Consider the following 16,338-nt stretch of genomic DNA (forward strand, 5'->3'; position numbering starts at 1 on the left):
GCTAATGAACTTGGCAACATATTCTTCAATATTCAACTGCCCTTGTTGCAAACTTTCAAACTCTGCTCCTTTATCCTTGCGATAAGACACAGGAAAGAAACGTTGATAGAAAGCAGTTCAAAATACAGACCAGGTAATAACAGTACCTTGGTTCTCCAATGCTTTCTTCGTTGCTATCCACCAACTCTTGGCAAGGCCATGCAGTTGATGAATAATCAGTCTCACACGATGATCATCTGAATAATCAATAGACTCAAATAACTGCTCAATATCTTCCAACCAGTTCTCGCACTCTATAGCATTCTCAGTTCCTTGCAACTTCGGTGGTTGGAATGACTGGAATCGTTTCAGAAGTTTCTCCATCGGATTAGCATCACTAAACTCATCAGTAAAAGTACTACCCTGTCCATGTTCAGACACTGTCACTGGGACCTGTGCAACATTCGTCTGTTCAGGCTGATTCGTAGCCAAGGTCTGTCTAACTCTTGGTGCTGGTCGGGGAGGCATATCTGATAATCAAACAGATTAGTGTACAGTTCAATCTCAATTACAACAAGTCTGTTACAGTCCACATTGCCTTCATAAAAGATTGAGTTTCGATTCATCCTCATAATACATGCTATTACTTCAATCATATAACCAGATAGCATGTAACTCAAAACATTGTATAGCATATTCTTCGCAAATTATCACAGCATCATGTGACAATTTTATATCTGTAATCAATAAATTATATACCATAAAATTATGAAAGCAATAAAGAAATCAGAATAGAAGACTCGATCTACCCCGCTCATCTAATCTCAGTCCAAGAAACTTATGCTCTGATACCACCTGTTGTGGGGACCTCGGGTTGCTAATCTCATCTTAGGGCAATTAATGAACAATTAACATTCATTAAACATCAATTAATAAACCAAGAGCCAAGTAAAATTTTTTTTTTATATATAAAATCAGTGCCTCGCTCGATCGGTGAAAAACACCCGATCGAGCGAGCACAAATGATCAACTCTCGGATGGAACATAATTTGGCCTCTCGATCCGTCAACTTTGGCGGATCGAGCGAGTCAAAAACTAAATTCTCTGTTTTGCAAAAATACAGGGCTCGCTCGATCCGTCAAATTATGCGGATCGAGCGGGCTTCAAATTCCAGAAATCTGTAGAAATACATTTTGCTGTTAAACTCGGGCACTATCACTTCCAATCATCAAATTCGATCCAAATCATGATATATCAAGTCCAAAACATGCATATACTCATAAAAAAGGTCATAAGCATTTATACATGCAATTATTTACATCAAACAAGTCGCTAAAGATTGTAAACGACATCAATTATCCTAAACTTTATACATGTAATTCAAAACCAACTAAACTAAAGTTTTACGCTTCTAAAGTTCAAGACATCATCTACAACCCGAGTCCTCACGTGCTAGACTCTCTCTCAGATGTCAATGACGTCAATGACTAGCTCCTGCCCCTTCTGTTGTCATGCACACATACAAAACAAGACAACAACCAGATAAACTCCGGTGAGAAACAATTCTCAGTATAACCAACATATAGAAAGCGTTAAATAAATCATCTTGACTCTATTTAAACTCGACTCAACAAATAGAGTACGTAAACTCTTTACAAACGAATTGATTCACATAACTTCACAGCCATCAAGATTCATAACTGATCTTGACATGGATATCCATTTAACGAGTTCGTAACCGACTCGCAAATAGGGTTAACAGCAACCTTTGCATAGAATCAATTCAATATAGCATCATATCAACTCGAATATAAAGATCCACTACTTGTGATGGATTGACAACCTCACAAACAAATCAAAACATAAACAAGTATGTGATTTTTGCGGGCCAACTCAAGATTAGTCGTTTTTGAGTTTCAAAGTCCCTACTTCGCGATGTCGTCATTATACCTTCGTTTATCTCGGTTCTGAACTCTTCAAATCTGTAAGATGTAACCAAAATACATATATCAAACTTCATTTCAATCTATCATTTCAGAAACGAGTCAAAACCATCAAGAATTCATCAATCAATTGCATTTCAAACCTCCACTCTTTCTTCATTCGTTCAAGCCGACGTCTTGTGTCGTTTAGCCTTCAAACTCGACTGAAACGGAAGAATAAAATTCCGTAACATTCACATCATCAAGATAAGTGTTTCAGCTTAGCTATCGAATAACAAAACAGTCCAAAAACTCGATTAAACGGCGTAGCGATTGAAAATCGGTAACCGACGTAATCCCGAAACCATTTCTTTTATTCAAACCATATGTACGTGTTCTCAATCAAGAAAACCAGCTGATATATCATTCAAAACTTCCTCTCAATAGATATACAAATCAATTAACATGCTGGAATCAAGATTGGATACAAATAACACAAACTCATCAATCCGGTTTCGATATAGAATCGCATAAACGTCGATAAACATAATCGAAAATTCAACATATGATATCTGCCCTTTATTGATTTCGAAACCCATATAACACAACATAAAACTTACACAAAATCGAAGCCCTCGTCATAAGTATTCCAGAACAATTTACGGAATCGAAATCGGACAACCGGTTCAAAAGTTATAAGGATTTGAAGATTGCAATCCAAAAGAAACGAAAGGATCTCAGCTTTTCTGTTCTTCTTTTTTTGAATAGAACCTAAAGTTACACATGCACATGCTGAATCATATATTTCAAATCTGATAACTTTCAATCAAAATTGCACTTTAGTCCCTCAACTCTTCAATAATTGCAATTCGGTCCTCGGCCCTTATTTTAATTCAATTTCAATCCAAAATAATTTAAGAATATTAGAATTTAAATCGAAACTCTAAATATTCCCAAATTAAATATACTCGGATTAAAATTAAATAAATTCAGATTAATATTAATTAATCCCGGGCCTTACAGATCACTATTATGAAACACATCTTATAGTCACTGTATATTCTAAACAGTTCCTTGTCAATTGAGCCGTCCGCTAATAAGGATAAGGATCGCTCGAGATTGAGACTAGCATTTTTGATGCCAAGTACCACGTTTCATTGGTAATGGACATGGAGATGTTCAAAGCATGCAAATGGATATTCATATGATGAATGATCGAACTACCTTATTCGGACTTTCCAAGTGATTATCACTTATCGAGTGGATAAAGTCTGCGGTTTTGGTTGTACACCATTAGTCCTTACTACTTGAAACATCATTGAGACTCTATATGCTAGTACTGTACTTTGACTCGTTTACCGACTCTATTGGGGTCATCAGGTGTCGGGATTTGGTACAGTTACGACACATATAGGAGTCGATGCTTTTTTGTCAAGGATTCACCACATACTTGTGAGTGTGGATATCCTATGCGATCTGAGGAGATATTAGTATGACAAATCTCTGGCCAGAGTACATGATGTGCTTTAAGAAATGGTTTCCTAGTAGCACATGCGATGTCACTATTTGATCTTTAAGATGCATTGCATAGTTGTCGAATCTCAAACGACTCTCGATGTACCAATGGTTGTTGATTAGATCGGGATATATGGATAAAGGGACCGTACTGTACGCTAACCAAAATCTACTGGTTCTTTCAGGCACTATCAGTGATACCTAGGGAATCATGGGGCGATGTTGCTAGGCGCTCTTACGATGATTCGATGGGTAAGTCGGAAATTGTTGTTCCGAGTCACAAGGAATTGTAAGCCCACGGCTAGCAATATCCCTGAACCATTGAGGGTCACAAGTAATGGATTACTAAACCCCATTGAGATAGTTAAATTTAAAGAGTTAAATTTAATGAAAGAGAAGTTGGACTTCTTAACTGAAGGGAGTGAAATTTCCTAAAATGACATAGGGATGGACATTTTTGGAAATCACTGAATTCGGATTCAGAAAAATTATCTTGACTTTAAAAGATGCAAAAATGGTTTTTGTGCACATTGGTAAAATCAATTTATCAATCGGAGTCACGATGAATTTTATATTAATTTCTATAATAACAGGCTTGGCTTGTTGGGCTTAAGTTATGGATTGTGGGCCCTAAGGAGTTAGTGTCCTAATACAATTATAACTTAATCTAGTCTAGAAATTATCTATAAATACATGTGTAGTGTTCGAAAATTACAGTGCATTCATTCTTGCAATTTTCAAAAATACTGCATAATATTTCAAGGTGAATTTTCGAATTCCTCTGTCCCTTTTGAGATAATTTAGTCTGTAATTTTTGTGAAAAATTACATTCTGAATTGACAGATCAAATCTGTTTATTCTCTTCGGTAAACATCTGATTGGTTTCTAGTGCAATCAATCAGAGGGTTTTAGTTTTATATTCGTGGACTTAATTCCGGAGGTTGATCGTGATATTCATCGGTTCCCGGGATTTACAAGAAGAGTAGATTAAATTCTGTTTGAGTCCATAATCAAGCCTTTGCTTGAATAGGTAAAATATTTAACTGTGTTTATTATTTTACTTGCAAGATTTTCATCGTTAGGATTTGATACCCACGATATGGAATCGTTCCATATCGGAAAAATAAAATTTTTAAACTTCCGCTGCTTCGGGTATCACATCCATGTGATCAGAGAACGCGTGTTCCAACAATAGGATGCAGAGCAGCTCCTATGACCAAAATACTCAATATAGTTGCGCCAAATTTTGGGGTTGAGAAGCCCAACACCCACCCCGATTGGGAGAGTAGGTGGTGGTGTTGTGTTTTCTTTTCCCTTGGAATCCCTATAACCGAGATTCAGACTGAATCAGCGATTTGATAGCCCTCAGATTTTTGAGCATGAATTTTATTTGAACATAATCCATTCTAGATTTTATGTATTTATATTATCGTATTTGAGATACTTATAATGTCCATTTATTCATATCATTCAAAATGAGTTTATTCTCACTGGTTTTCTGGCTATTGCTTTGTTTTGTGTGTTTGAATTGCGACAGGTGGTTCAGGGTCGAGCTTTAGACGACCTTGAGGGCTATGGATTGAAAGTAGAAGTGGAGCATGGGTTTAGTAGTCGAGTTGTTTTTGAACTCGTTTGGAAATATGTCGAATATGTGTATTTATCAAACATGTTGTATTTCTACTCGTTTTATTGTCCTTCAAACTTATTTTTATTGTAAGATTTGATTATCGTGTCGAGATGGAACCATTCCGGGGTTTTGAGCAAAATTTTAAAAAAATTTAGGTAAGAGCCGATGGGGCCGCGCGGCGCGCCGGTCATGTGCATGGGCAGTGTGGCCGCACCCCCTGCCCATTAAAAAAAAATTCCAATTTGGTTATTTTTTGTGTTGTGGTTGGAACGTGGGGTCTCCACACAATGGTTGTACCTATCTATGAATTTTGTGTTGGGGTTAACTAGGTCTAAGAAAGGGAGGAATTTGGTGTATGTCTTTCTAAATGGAATTCTAATCATATTTTTCCATGCTTATGGTGTTAAGTTGTTTAATTTGAGCATGAAGGATTTTGTGTTCTTCGACTTTGTTATGAGTGTGCAAGGTACAAAAATTGGTGTGGAGAATATAGGAACAATCACCGACACTACAAGAAATAAGCTAATAGACAACACTTAAACAACAACGTTTTTATTAAAAAACGTTGTTAAAAAAACAACAACAACGCTTTTAATGTAAAGCGTTGTCGAATTTTATTTTTTTTATAAAAGACATTGCTTTTTTGAAAAAGCGTTGTCTTTAAGCGTTTTTTTAAAAGACAACGCTTTTTATGAAGCGTTGTGTATGAGCGTGAATTTCAACTAACACAACGCTTTTAAATTAAACCTAAACCCCAAACCTATTCCCCTTTCTTCCTACGACATTTTGGCTCATCTCTTTCGATTCTTTGCTGCTTCTAAGATTTCTCATCTGCTCCACATTCTTGGGCTTTGTTTTCGGTTACATCTATTTCATGATTTTGTTCATCCTCTCAAAAAGGATAATTTCCATCTACCGCATCAAGCTCCTGCTCTCTCGATTCGTAGCAACAAGATTGCGCATCATCCTTCGCCGCGCCGACATCGGATTCAGCCTCAAATCCTCTTTCCCGCACTTCTTTTTATTCCACCTACTCTCTTATTTCTTCGTTCTCGCGACCTCTTCTCCACCATATTTTTGGTCTCTCACGCTAGGCTTGCTGCCTCCAGATCTAGATCTATGGGCGATTTGATGGGATCTTCGACTCTTCAAACGTCACCTACGAGGCAACCCCCTGTACCTTTGGTTTCTATCATTATTGCTGTTGAGATTCTGAATCTGATTTATTCGGTGTGAAGGTGGTGGTGTGGTTCAACAAGATTGTCACCAAGCTCCGGTTCGAGAATGACAGTAAGCCCAAGGAGCGAGAATTTTTGGTTTCTTCGATATCACACCTATCGATTTCTAACTCCACTGCTTCGCTGGCGGTGGCGCGGTTTCGCTCCGAGTTAGGAGTGCTAGAGCTCCGATTCGAGGCGGTGTCAAATCCGAATGGTTCCGTTCACTTTGACCCCCGAGCTTGCCTGCAGGTCTTTCTTTCTTTCTATTTTTTTCCCATTTCTTTTGAGTACCTTTTATGTTATTTCGGTTGTCCATTTTGTTTTTGAAGTTTCGTTGGCATTTCGCTGGGTTAAAGGTCGGGTTTAATGGTGAATTTAGTGTCTTGACAGAAATATTACGAAGTTGTGAGCAACAAGATGATGGTGTTGACAGATTACGTGAAGGGCTTTCCGAAGGAGTCTGATATGTTGCTTAAAACCTCGGCCATCAAACTCAGAGTACCCGGTGGCTGCGACGACGCCATTTTGGTGAAGAATCTCTACTTGTCTTGCGACCCTTATGCATGCGCAAAATGAAGGGAAGCTATTTCGACTCCTTTGTGCCCGACTCTGTGAGTAGTACTAATTTTGCTTTGGAACCTCGTTTATTTTTAATTAATTTCGACTGTTGGACTAATTTTTAATTATTTGATATAAGTGACTTATAGTTCAATTTTGTATATGTATACTTTTTTACTTACTAATAATCAATGAGAGTTGAAGTATATTCATAGTTCAATTCCGTGTTTTTCGCTTCAGTAAAAAGTGATGTTTCACATAGCTATGTTTTTTAGGTTCAACAATCGTTAAACATTGTTTGAGATTCTCCTTACATTCCATTTTGCTTCAGATTTTTAAATGTTAAGTGTCGATTTGTTCTCTGAAATGCAGCCAATAACAGGATATGGAGTGTGTAAAGTTGTGGATTCTACTGATCCCAAATTCTAGAAAGGTGACCTGATATGGGGCATGACAGGGTGGGAGGAGTATAGCCTCAAATCTACTCAGGGACTTTTCAAGATTCACCACACTGATGTACCTCTATCTTATTATACCGAAATCCTTTGTATGTGACCATGGCTCATGCTTGTGGAAAATGTGCCTGTGTTTTAGGTACACTTAGAAACAGGGACGGAGACAGGAAATTCAACTAACTGAGAGAGGTGAGAATTATTTTTTTATCGGATAAGGGCGGTATGAATAAATCACTTAGAAAAATAAGTGTTATTGTAAATTTAGAGGCTAAGGCTCCATCCCTGCATAGAATTCAGTATTCAACTGGATTATGATTTCAAATTATGCTTGATTAAATTGAAACTTCAATATTAATTCTCCCTAACTTTTATTTATCCATTATACTTCTCTTTTTTACTTAGCATGCCTGGGACTACTACTTACTATGGTTTTTATGAGGTCTGCTCTCCCAAAAAGGCGACACCGTGTTCATTTCCGCCCCTAAAATATCGGTAACCATTCTATTTTTTTCGATTGTAAATAAAACTAAAATATTTTTGAATGTATTAGGTTTTATGGAAAACAAGAATCTTCTAGTCATTTCGCTGGGAAAAGAAGACCAAAATATGAAGTTCACCCTACCACTATGGCTTGGAATGTATTACATCCTTATATTTGAATTGGAATGTCTTAACACACTCAATCTACTATTTTGACAGTCGTGCAGGTTTTACTTTCGGTGCTGCAGGAATTTTTTCACTTATGCATCACATAGGGTGTGAACCAGATAGAGCCTCGTACAATATAATGGTTGATGCTTATGGGAGAGCAGGTCTTCATGGAGGTAATATTTGTGTTTTCATTTTATTTTGCAAATTTGTCCTTGCCATGTTAGCTGACTAATTAAGCGAGAGCAGGTTTGGAAACTAGTATATTTGAGAAGAAGAAGAAACACTTTTTAGATTGTTTTAGAAAGATTTGATTACGTGAATAAATAAGTTCCAAGGACTTGCATACTTGTAGCAAGGAACATGTGACATGTCTTTTGTAACAATGCAGGTTCAGTATCATAATTGTTAGATCTTAATTATCTGACAGAATTTTATGAGATTAAATTTTAACTTTTCTAGACTATATATATCTATCTATCTTTGCAACAAGAGGTGCTTTCCATCTGTTATATATGGGTTTCATTCATGAAAGCATCTAAACTTGTCGGATCTCCGGGAATTTGAATGAACATGTCCATTGTTTCTAAATATATATCCATCACTAGCAGTCCACGTGAAATACTCTTAAAAGTATACAAAGTTTTGAACAAGCTTTTTGAGAACTAATGAGATTTCTCCAACGAATAAATCTTATTCTCATGCTAATCCTTATAATTAGCCGAGTCTACCAACTCTCACGTAGCTTATGATGCACTGATTTCTTGATAAATTATTTCAAATTTGGCCTTAGTTTGTGTATTTGTTTATTTATTTATTTATTTTGACAAAGGGGTTGGAGTTAGTTTGTTTTTGAAAAAGAAAAAAAATGAAATCTCATCTTGGTTATTTTTTGCAAGTATATTGATAAATTCAAATTCAAATTCAAATTATATATATAAATGTCTCAAATCTTTGCATTCTAAGTTTGTTGCAAGTATTAGTTACTGATCAAGGATATATGTCTCTAGATTGATTCAGGTTTGGAGGCATTGGCGTGAGGGAACACCTGCAAATATATGATAGATCCTATGTTGTAGGATGGATTAATGTATAGTTTTTTTCCTAGTGTTTATAGCGTTAGAATTAATTTGATTATTTTTTACATTTGAATGATTTATAATATTAAAATATTGTATATTAAATTATATTTTTCAAAATTTTGAATTTTGAGCGTTTTATAATATTGAAAATTTGTGAATTAAATTTTTTTTTTGTTTTTTATTCGAAAAAAGACAACGTTTTTTCCGCGTTGTCTATGTGGTGAAAAAACGTTGATAAAGCCAGTGTTGTAAAAAAGCCTGCCCAACGACAACGCTTTTTTCGCGTTGTCATTTTGAGAAAATACAACGCTTTGAGAAAAAAGTGTTGTCTTTTCTAAAAAAGACAACGAGGAAAAAACGTTGTCGTTGAGCGGGTTTTTTTACAACACTGGCTTTAACAACGCTTTTTCAGCTACATAGACAACGCGGAATAAGCGTTGTCGTTGGCCTTTTTTGTTGTAGTGCAAGTTGGATTCAATGAAATTATTGGATGATTTGAGTGATAAAGCTTACAAGAGGAAAATACGAGGTAAGTATGGCATAGTTGAGATTTTTAATGTTTCTGATTTTTAATGCGATTTTTTTATAATCGTGTTTGATTTTCATGCATATAAGATTCATATCAGGTCTCGTGCTATTAGAGAGGTACATCAATGCATTAAGTGCACTCAGATATGGCACTTCTGAGCCAAGTAGTTCCTCTTGATCATCACGAGGTCAGAAAATATCTTTTTTCACATCAAGGGACCGAACAACCATTGGTGAACTTAATGGATGAGCTTTATCCATAAACAAAAATTCCGTACATTTTATGTATAATTTTATTGATGGACTAAAATTCCATACACAAGATGCTCAATTTGTAAACCAATACAAAATTTCGTTTTGCCTAAATCTTTCATCACAAATTCTATTTTCAAGACGTCAACTATGTTTTAAAGTTCTTCGAGACTTTCGATGATATTTAAATCATCAACATATACACCAATAAAGATAAATTTTGATCCATTATTTTGAATAAAAATGCATGGACAATTTGGATCAATTTTTTAGCCTTCTTGCAACAGTAGTCGCTAAGTCGATCGTATCACATACTCCTGGATTACCCGCACCGTGATCACCAAATAATCAGAAGATTAAGAATGCAATAATCTTAATTAAACACAATTAGATAATACACAGCGGAAACTGAATAGTTATATAAACCCAAAGTACTGAATCTGTAATTATTACAATCATATCGAATAAAAATTCTCAATATCCAAACCAATAAGCAAATACAATAAATGGCCCTGCTGAAACAACTCCTACTAGCTGCTAACACCTGCAACTAAGTTTTTCCTAAGCCTCCTGCTCCGTCCAATCTAAGGCCTACCCCGTGGAATGGGGTGTCCAAGAAACATAGGAATATGGACGTGAGCAAACTACGCTCAGCAAAAAAGTATGAGTATAAAAATACTATATGAGCATGAATTAATGCAAATGTCCGAGATACCAAAACTCAAGGTCAAGAAACTCTGTTCAACAGACTCGGATCCAAGGTATGTAGCACTCTGTGCCATCGCACCAGGAGGTGGCTCACACACCCAACAGTGGATATAGGTAACCTGATCACGAGTCCAACCATCCACTAACACATTAGGGTAAACACCCTACTATAGGCTATCTCAAGGATAAGAGCTCAATATGATAATTCATGAAGCATAATATCATGACATAATATATGCAGATAAAATCATGCCATATAAATAATGCAACACATAATACATGCATACTCAGTCAAGGTTGAAAGAGTGGGTGCCCAGTGAGCCAACTTGTGGCTATGGGATTTGATGACTCTTTGTACAAACGATCTTTTGTTTAATGTAATTTACACTTTTATTAATAGCAATGACTTTATCTTTCTTCATATTTTTATATTGTGATATACTATTGTTGTTTTGATAAAGACCTTGAATATACTATAGTGTATGTAAGATGTGGTAGAACATGGGGATGTCTATCATGAAATACATCTTATAGTCACTGTATATTCTAAACTGTTCCTAGTCGATTGAAAGCATGCAAATGGATATTCATAGGATGAATAATCGAACTACCCTATCCGGACTTTCCAAGTGGTTATCACTTATCGAGTGGATAAAGTCCGCGGTTTTGGTTGTACACCATTAGTCCTTACTACTTGAAACATCATGGATGCATTATAAATAAGTTATTGCAGTACAGAAATTACACACAACTGGTCATAATTTTGAGAGCAAAATTTCGAAAACCCTAGCCTCCTCTCTCTCAAATATTTCGGCCGCCCCCTTCCCTTCTCTGCGTGAGAAATTTCGGTCTGTGATTTTGAATTGCAGTCTGGAATAGCGAATCAAATTCGTTTATTCTCTTCGTAGAAAACTTCTGATAGATTTTCTAGTGCAATCTATCAGAGGGATTAAACCTCCATTCGTGGACCTGATTGAAGGACAGAATATTCATCAGTTCCAGGGAGATACAAGAAGCGCAGAGAAATCTGTGTGGTGTCCAATAATCTCGATTCGAGATTGAAGGTAAAATTTAATAATAGTTATTTAAATTTTACACACACTTAAATTTAATCGTTGAACGGTTGATACCCACAATATGGAATTGTTCCATAATAAAATTTTAAACTTCCGCTGCACCGGGTATCAATCGTGATTGATCTGAACGCCAGTTTTCCAACAATGGTATCAGAGCCAGGTTGCTCAGATCAAACGATTAAATTAATCGATTGTACAAAAATTTTTTGAGTCTCGGTTTTTGAAACAAAATAAATATTTTTAAATAAAAAAAAAAAAAATTTTCGGGGCAAAACCCGGGCAGCGATTGGATCGCTGCCCGGTGGGGCAGCAATTGTTGCTGCCCCGGGCGGCGCACAGCGCCGCCCAAAGGGGGCGCACGGCGCCGCCCACTGCACAGGGCAGCGCGGGGCGCTGCCCAGGGCGGCGCACGGCGCCGCCAGGGCAGCAACTGTTGCTGCCCCGGCCCGCGCCCACGGGTGCGGGCCGGCCCGGGAGTGTCCCGGGCGGCCCGCGGGAAAAATTAAATTTTTATTTAAAATTAATTTTAATGTGTTAAAATTTTATTTTTGGTCCGGTCAAAAATTGTTTTTGATTGGTTCACGAGATTTCGGATCAAATTGTTCGAGTCCGTAAACTTTAAAATTGATTTTTGGATAAATTTGAATTTTTGGAAAATTTTAATATTTTATCCTTAAATTGAATTTTGAAATCAATTATTTTTGGTACAATTGATGATAAGATTTGATCTTATGAATATATTGAGTAAAATATGATTTTATCCATAAAATTGGATTTTGTAGATAAAATATGATTTTATTTGATAAAGAGATAAAATATGATTTTATATGTAAAATGAGATTTTATATATAAAATATGATTTTATCCTGTTTAAATTTGAATTGCCACTGCAAGTTATCCAATAAATTAATTTTGAATTAAATGTTATTGGATAAGGATGATCGATTGCCATGACCAATTTTGTAGGTGTATGTTAGGAATTTACATTTGTTTTTATTGTTGTTGGTTTTATTAATGGGCCTGGTTTATGGCCCAGTATGAATGTCATATGTAATAAAAGTGGGCTTGGTTTATGGCCCGTTCCCACCCCTAAAAATGTATCCCCTACTTGTCATTGTTATTTATTGTAAATACATTAGATTTAGTGGGAGATCAAGATTTGAAGATGGTGGGCCCAGCAGACAATAAAGACAGAAGAAATGTAAATTGGAAGCACATGTAATAGGATTGCATTGCATACTGCATATTACCTAGGATTGGACTAAGACTCGTGATTGGCAACCACGGGTCAATTAGAAATGGAATCGATCATCCTATATAATATATGATATTATGATTGTATGCATGTTTTAGACATAATTGCGTGAATCCGGCAAGCATGCAATAATTTGAAATTGATGAGACAAATTTTTATAATTAAAAAAAAATCCCTCATTTTAAATATGATTTAAAATTGATATCAAGATAAATAAAGGAAATTTAAATTTGTTTAAATGTTCCTACCTTCCATCAACGGTCAATGTATGTGATGCTACCCGCGGATACGGTCCGACTCATATTATTGGGGGGGCCCGTCCGTCGGAAAGCTGTACATTGGATCGACACATGTTGTAAGTTGGGTGGAACTCCCATGGGATCGGCTCATATTATTGGGGGATCCACATGGCGACCGTCCATCACAACTTAATATTGATGGGTCATCTTGACATGTCACTTTAAACGGCGTCATATTATTGGGCCCTTATTGGACATGAGGTAAACACATGGGGGTTGCTTTGGAAGCAATTGGGCTCTACCTTTTGAGAATTATGGTTGGCTGATATTATTCGGGACCATAAGTTTGTCAATTGGACTCCATGTTCTCACTAAGGAAAAAGTTTCCCGTTTTCACTAGAGGGTAGTGAAATCGTTAAAATAGTGGGAGTGAGATTCATAAAATTAAATTCGCCTATTTTATGTCTTAGTAAATTGCTTAAACAATCATTGATATATGTCTGTTTTTCTTTTCAGTATTTCATACAATGAATTCGCGTAATCCATTATTCTCGATCCTCGAACAAAACAAGTTAACTGGCGCAAACTATATGGAATGGTTCCGGAATTTGAAGATTGTCTTGACTTTGGAGAAGATGCTCTACGTGTTAGAGAAATCACTTCCGAAGGAAGCACCAGCTGACGTAAGTCCGGAGGAATTGGCCAAACTTGATGCATGGTGGGACCATGACATCAAGACCAAATGCTATATGCAAGCCTCGATGTCTGATGAACTCCAGAGGCGATTTGAGGACACCGTGAATGCTGCTGACATTCACGCTCAACTCAAGGAACTTTTTGGGGCTCAATCGAGGGCTGAAAGGTTCGCTACTGTTAAGGAGCTAATGACGTGTCGCATGCGTGAAGGGACTTCGGTCCGTGATCATGGGGTACGAGTGATTTGGCTCATACAAAAGTTAGCGACCCTTGATTTGGTGTTGGAGCATGAACTCAACGTGGATTTACTGCTTCTGTCTCTTCCTTCTTCGTTTGACGGATTTGTGGTAAATTTTAATATGAACAAGATAGAGGCCACCCTTGAAGAGATGGTCAATATGCTTGTGACATATGAATCCACACTAAAGAAGGATAAACCAGCTTTCTTGGTGGGCTCCTCATCTTCTACTAAGAAGGGGCCAAGTACGAAGGGCAAGAAACGTTCTGCCCCACCCAAGAAAGTCGAGCCCGAGAAGAAGCACAAGACAAAGGCTTCAAACAATGGAAAATCCAAGGATGTTTGCCATTACTGCAAGAAGCCCGGTCATTGGAAGCGCAACTGCAAGGAATATCTAGAGCAGTTGGGAACTGCAAAGGGTATGTTCTATATTGAAATAAACATTTCACTTAATACTACTTCTTGGGTATTGGATACCGGATGTGGATCTCACATTTGCAATGATTTGCAGGTGATGACAAGAAGTCGCAGGCTTAGAATGGGTGAGACCCAGCTGATGCTCGGGAATGGTTCCAGAGTTGAAGCTACAGCCATTGGAGATGTTTGTTTAATTTTGCAGAATGGTTTTAAGTTATTTTTAAGAGATGTTTTATTTGTTCCGGATTTAATTAAAAACATTATTTCTGTTTCTATGCTAGATAGAGATGGTTATTCTTGCAATTTTGTGAATGGGATTTGCAATATTTACAAGAATGAATGTTTGATTGGAAATGGACAACTTGAAAACGATCTATACAACTTAAAACTAAAAGACGTTCCAATAAATTATATTGATAAACCGGCGACAACAAACAAAAGGAAAATCGATAGTCAAAACCCGGCGAACCTTTGGCATGCTAGGCTAGGTCATATTTCCTCAAGGAGGATGAACAAGCTAGTGGGAGAGGGCATGTTTGATATGTCTGATATTAACTCTCTACCTACTTGTGAATCCTGTCTAAAAGGGAAAATGACTAAATCTCCTTTTAAGGGGAAGCCTGAGCGTAGTCAAAATCTGTTGGATTTGATCCATACAGATGTTTGTGGACCATTTAGAGTTGGGACTCAATATGGCCACACCTACTTCATTACCTTTACTGACGATTATTCAAGGTATGGGTATTTATATTTAATGAAATATAAGTCTGAAGCATTTGAAAAGTTCAAAGAATTCAAGGCTGAAGTGGAAAACAAGCTAGGTAAAAGTATTAAAGCACTTCGATCGATCGAGGTGGAGAATACTTAAGTACCGAGTTTTTGGACTATCTAAAAGAGAATGGGATTCTCTCTCAGTGGACTCCTCCTATGACACCACAGCTGAATGGTGTATCGGAGCGTCGTAATCGAACTTTTGGACATGGTTCGATCCATGATGAGCTACACTGAGCTTCCACCTTCGTTTTGGGGCTATGCGCTTGAAACGGCGGTATTGTTGTTGAACAACGTCCACACTAAAGCAGTGGACAAAACACCATACGAGTTATGGAATGGCAAAGCTCCTAAGTATTCGTACTTGAGGATTTGGGGATGTCCTGCTTACGTGAAGCGGACAGTGGGAGATAAGTTGGATAGTCGATCCAGCTTATGTTATTTTGTAGGGTATCCGAAGAATTCAATCGGATATTATTTCTATTATCCTGCTGAAACAAAGGTGTTTGTTTCTAGGAATGCCACCTTCTTGGAGAAGGAGTTCTTATTGGATAAGAAAGGCGAGATGATGGAACTCGAAGAAGTTCGAGAAGAACCCGAAGTACAAAATAACGATCCTACGCCTCAAGAACCATTACTAGACACGCCTGAACCTAGAAGATCCGAGAGGACTTCTAGACCTCCTGTTCGATATGGTCTTCTTCTTTAAGGGGATCAGGATGAACCCGACATTGGATGTGATCCAAGAAACTTCAAGGAAGCAATTTCTGATGCGGATTCAAATTTATGGCTTGAAGCTATGCAGTCTGAATTGGATTCAATGCATACAAACCAAGTTTGGTCTTTAGTAGATCCTCCTGATGGAATTGTTCCAATAGGGTGTAAATGGATCTACAAGAGAAAGCTTGGGCCTGATGGTAAGGTATTGACCTACAAGGCGCGATTGGTGGCGAAAGGTTACACTCAAAGACAAGGAGTTGACTATGATGAAACCTTTTCACCAGTTGCAATGTTCAAGTCCATAAGAATCCTTATTTCCATAGCTGCATGGTATGACTATGAGATATGGCAAATGGATGTGAAGACTGCTTTTCTTAATGGAGGACGAGATCTGAAATTGGAAGGCTATACCGACTCTAGCTTCCAAAGTGA

The 16,338-nt window shown here is 37.2% G+C and overlaps 1 long non-coding RNA gene across 2 annotated transcripts; it reads left to right on the forward strand.

Moving 5' to 3' along the window:
- Positions 1-6,668: 6,668 nt before the first annotated feature.
- Positions 6,669-9,113, forward strand: LOC140893187 (uncharacterized). Of its 2 annotated transcripts, none has more exons than XR_012153055.1 (4): positions 6,669-6,874; positions 7,194-7,768; positions 7,827-8,100; positions 8,935-9,113. It is a non-coding gene; the product is annotated as an uncharacterized lncRNA (long non-coding RNA). The 2 variants fall into 2 exon arrangements; XR_012153056.1 differs by having other exon boundaries at positions 7,976-8,100.
- Positions 9,114-16,338: the final 7,225 nt, after the last annotated feature.

This window comes from Henckelia pumila, chromosome 3 (assembly GCF_033568475.1).
Source record: "Henckelia pumila isolate YLH828 chromosome 3, ASM3356847v2, whole genome shotgun sequence".
Classification (NCBI taxonomy): Eukaryota; Viridiplantae; Streptophyta; class Magnoliopsida; order Lamiales; family Gesneriaceae; genus Henckelia; species Henckelia pumila.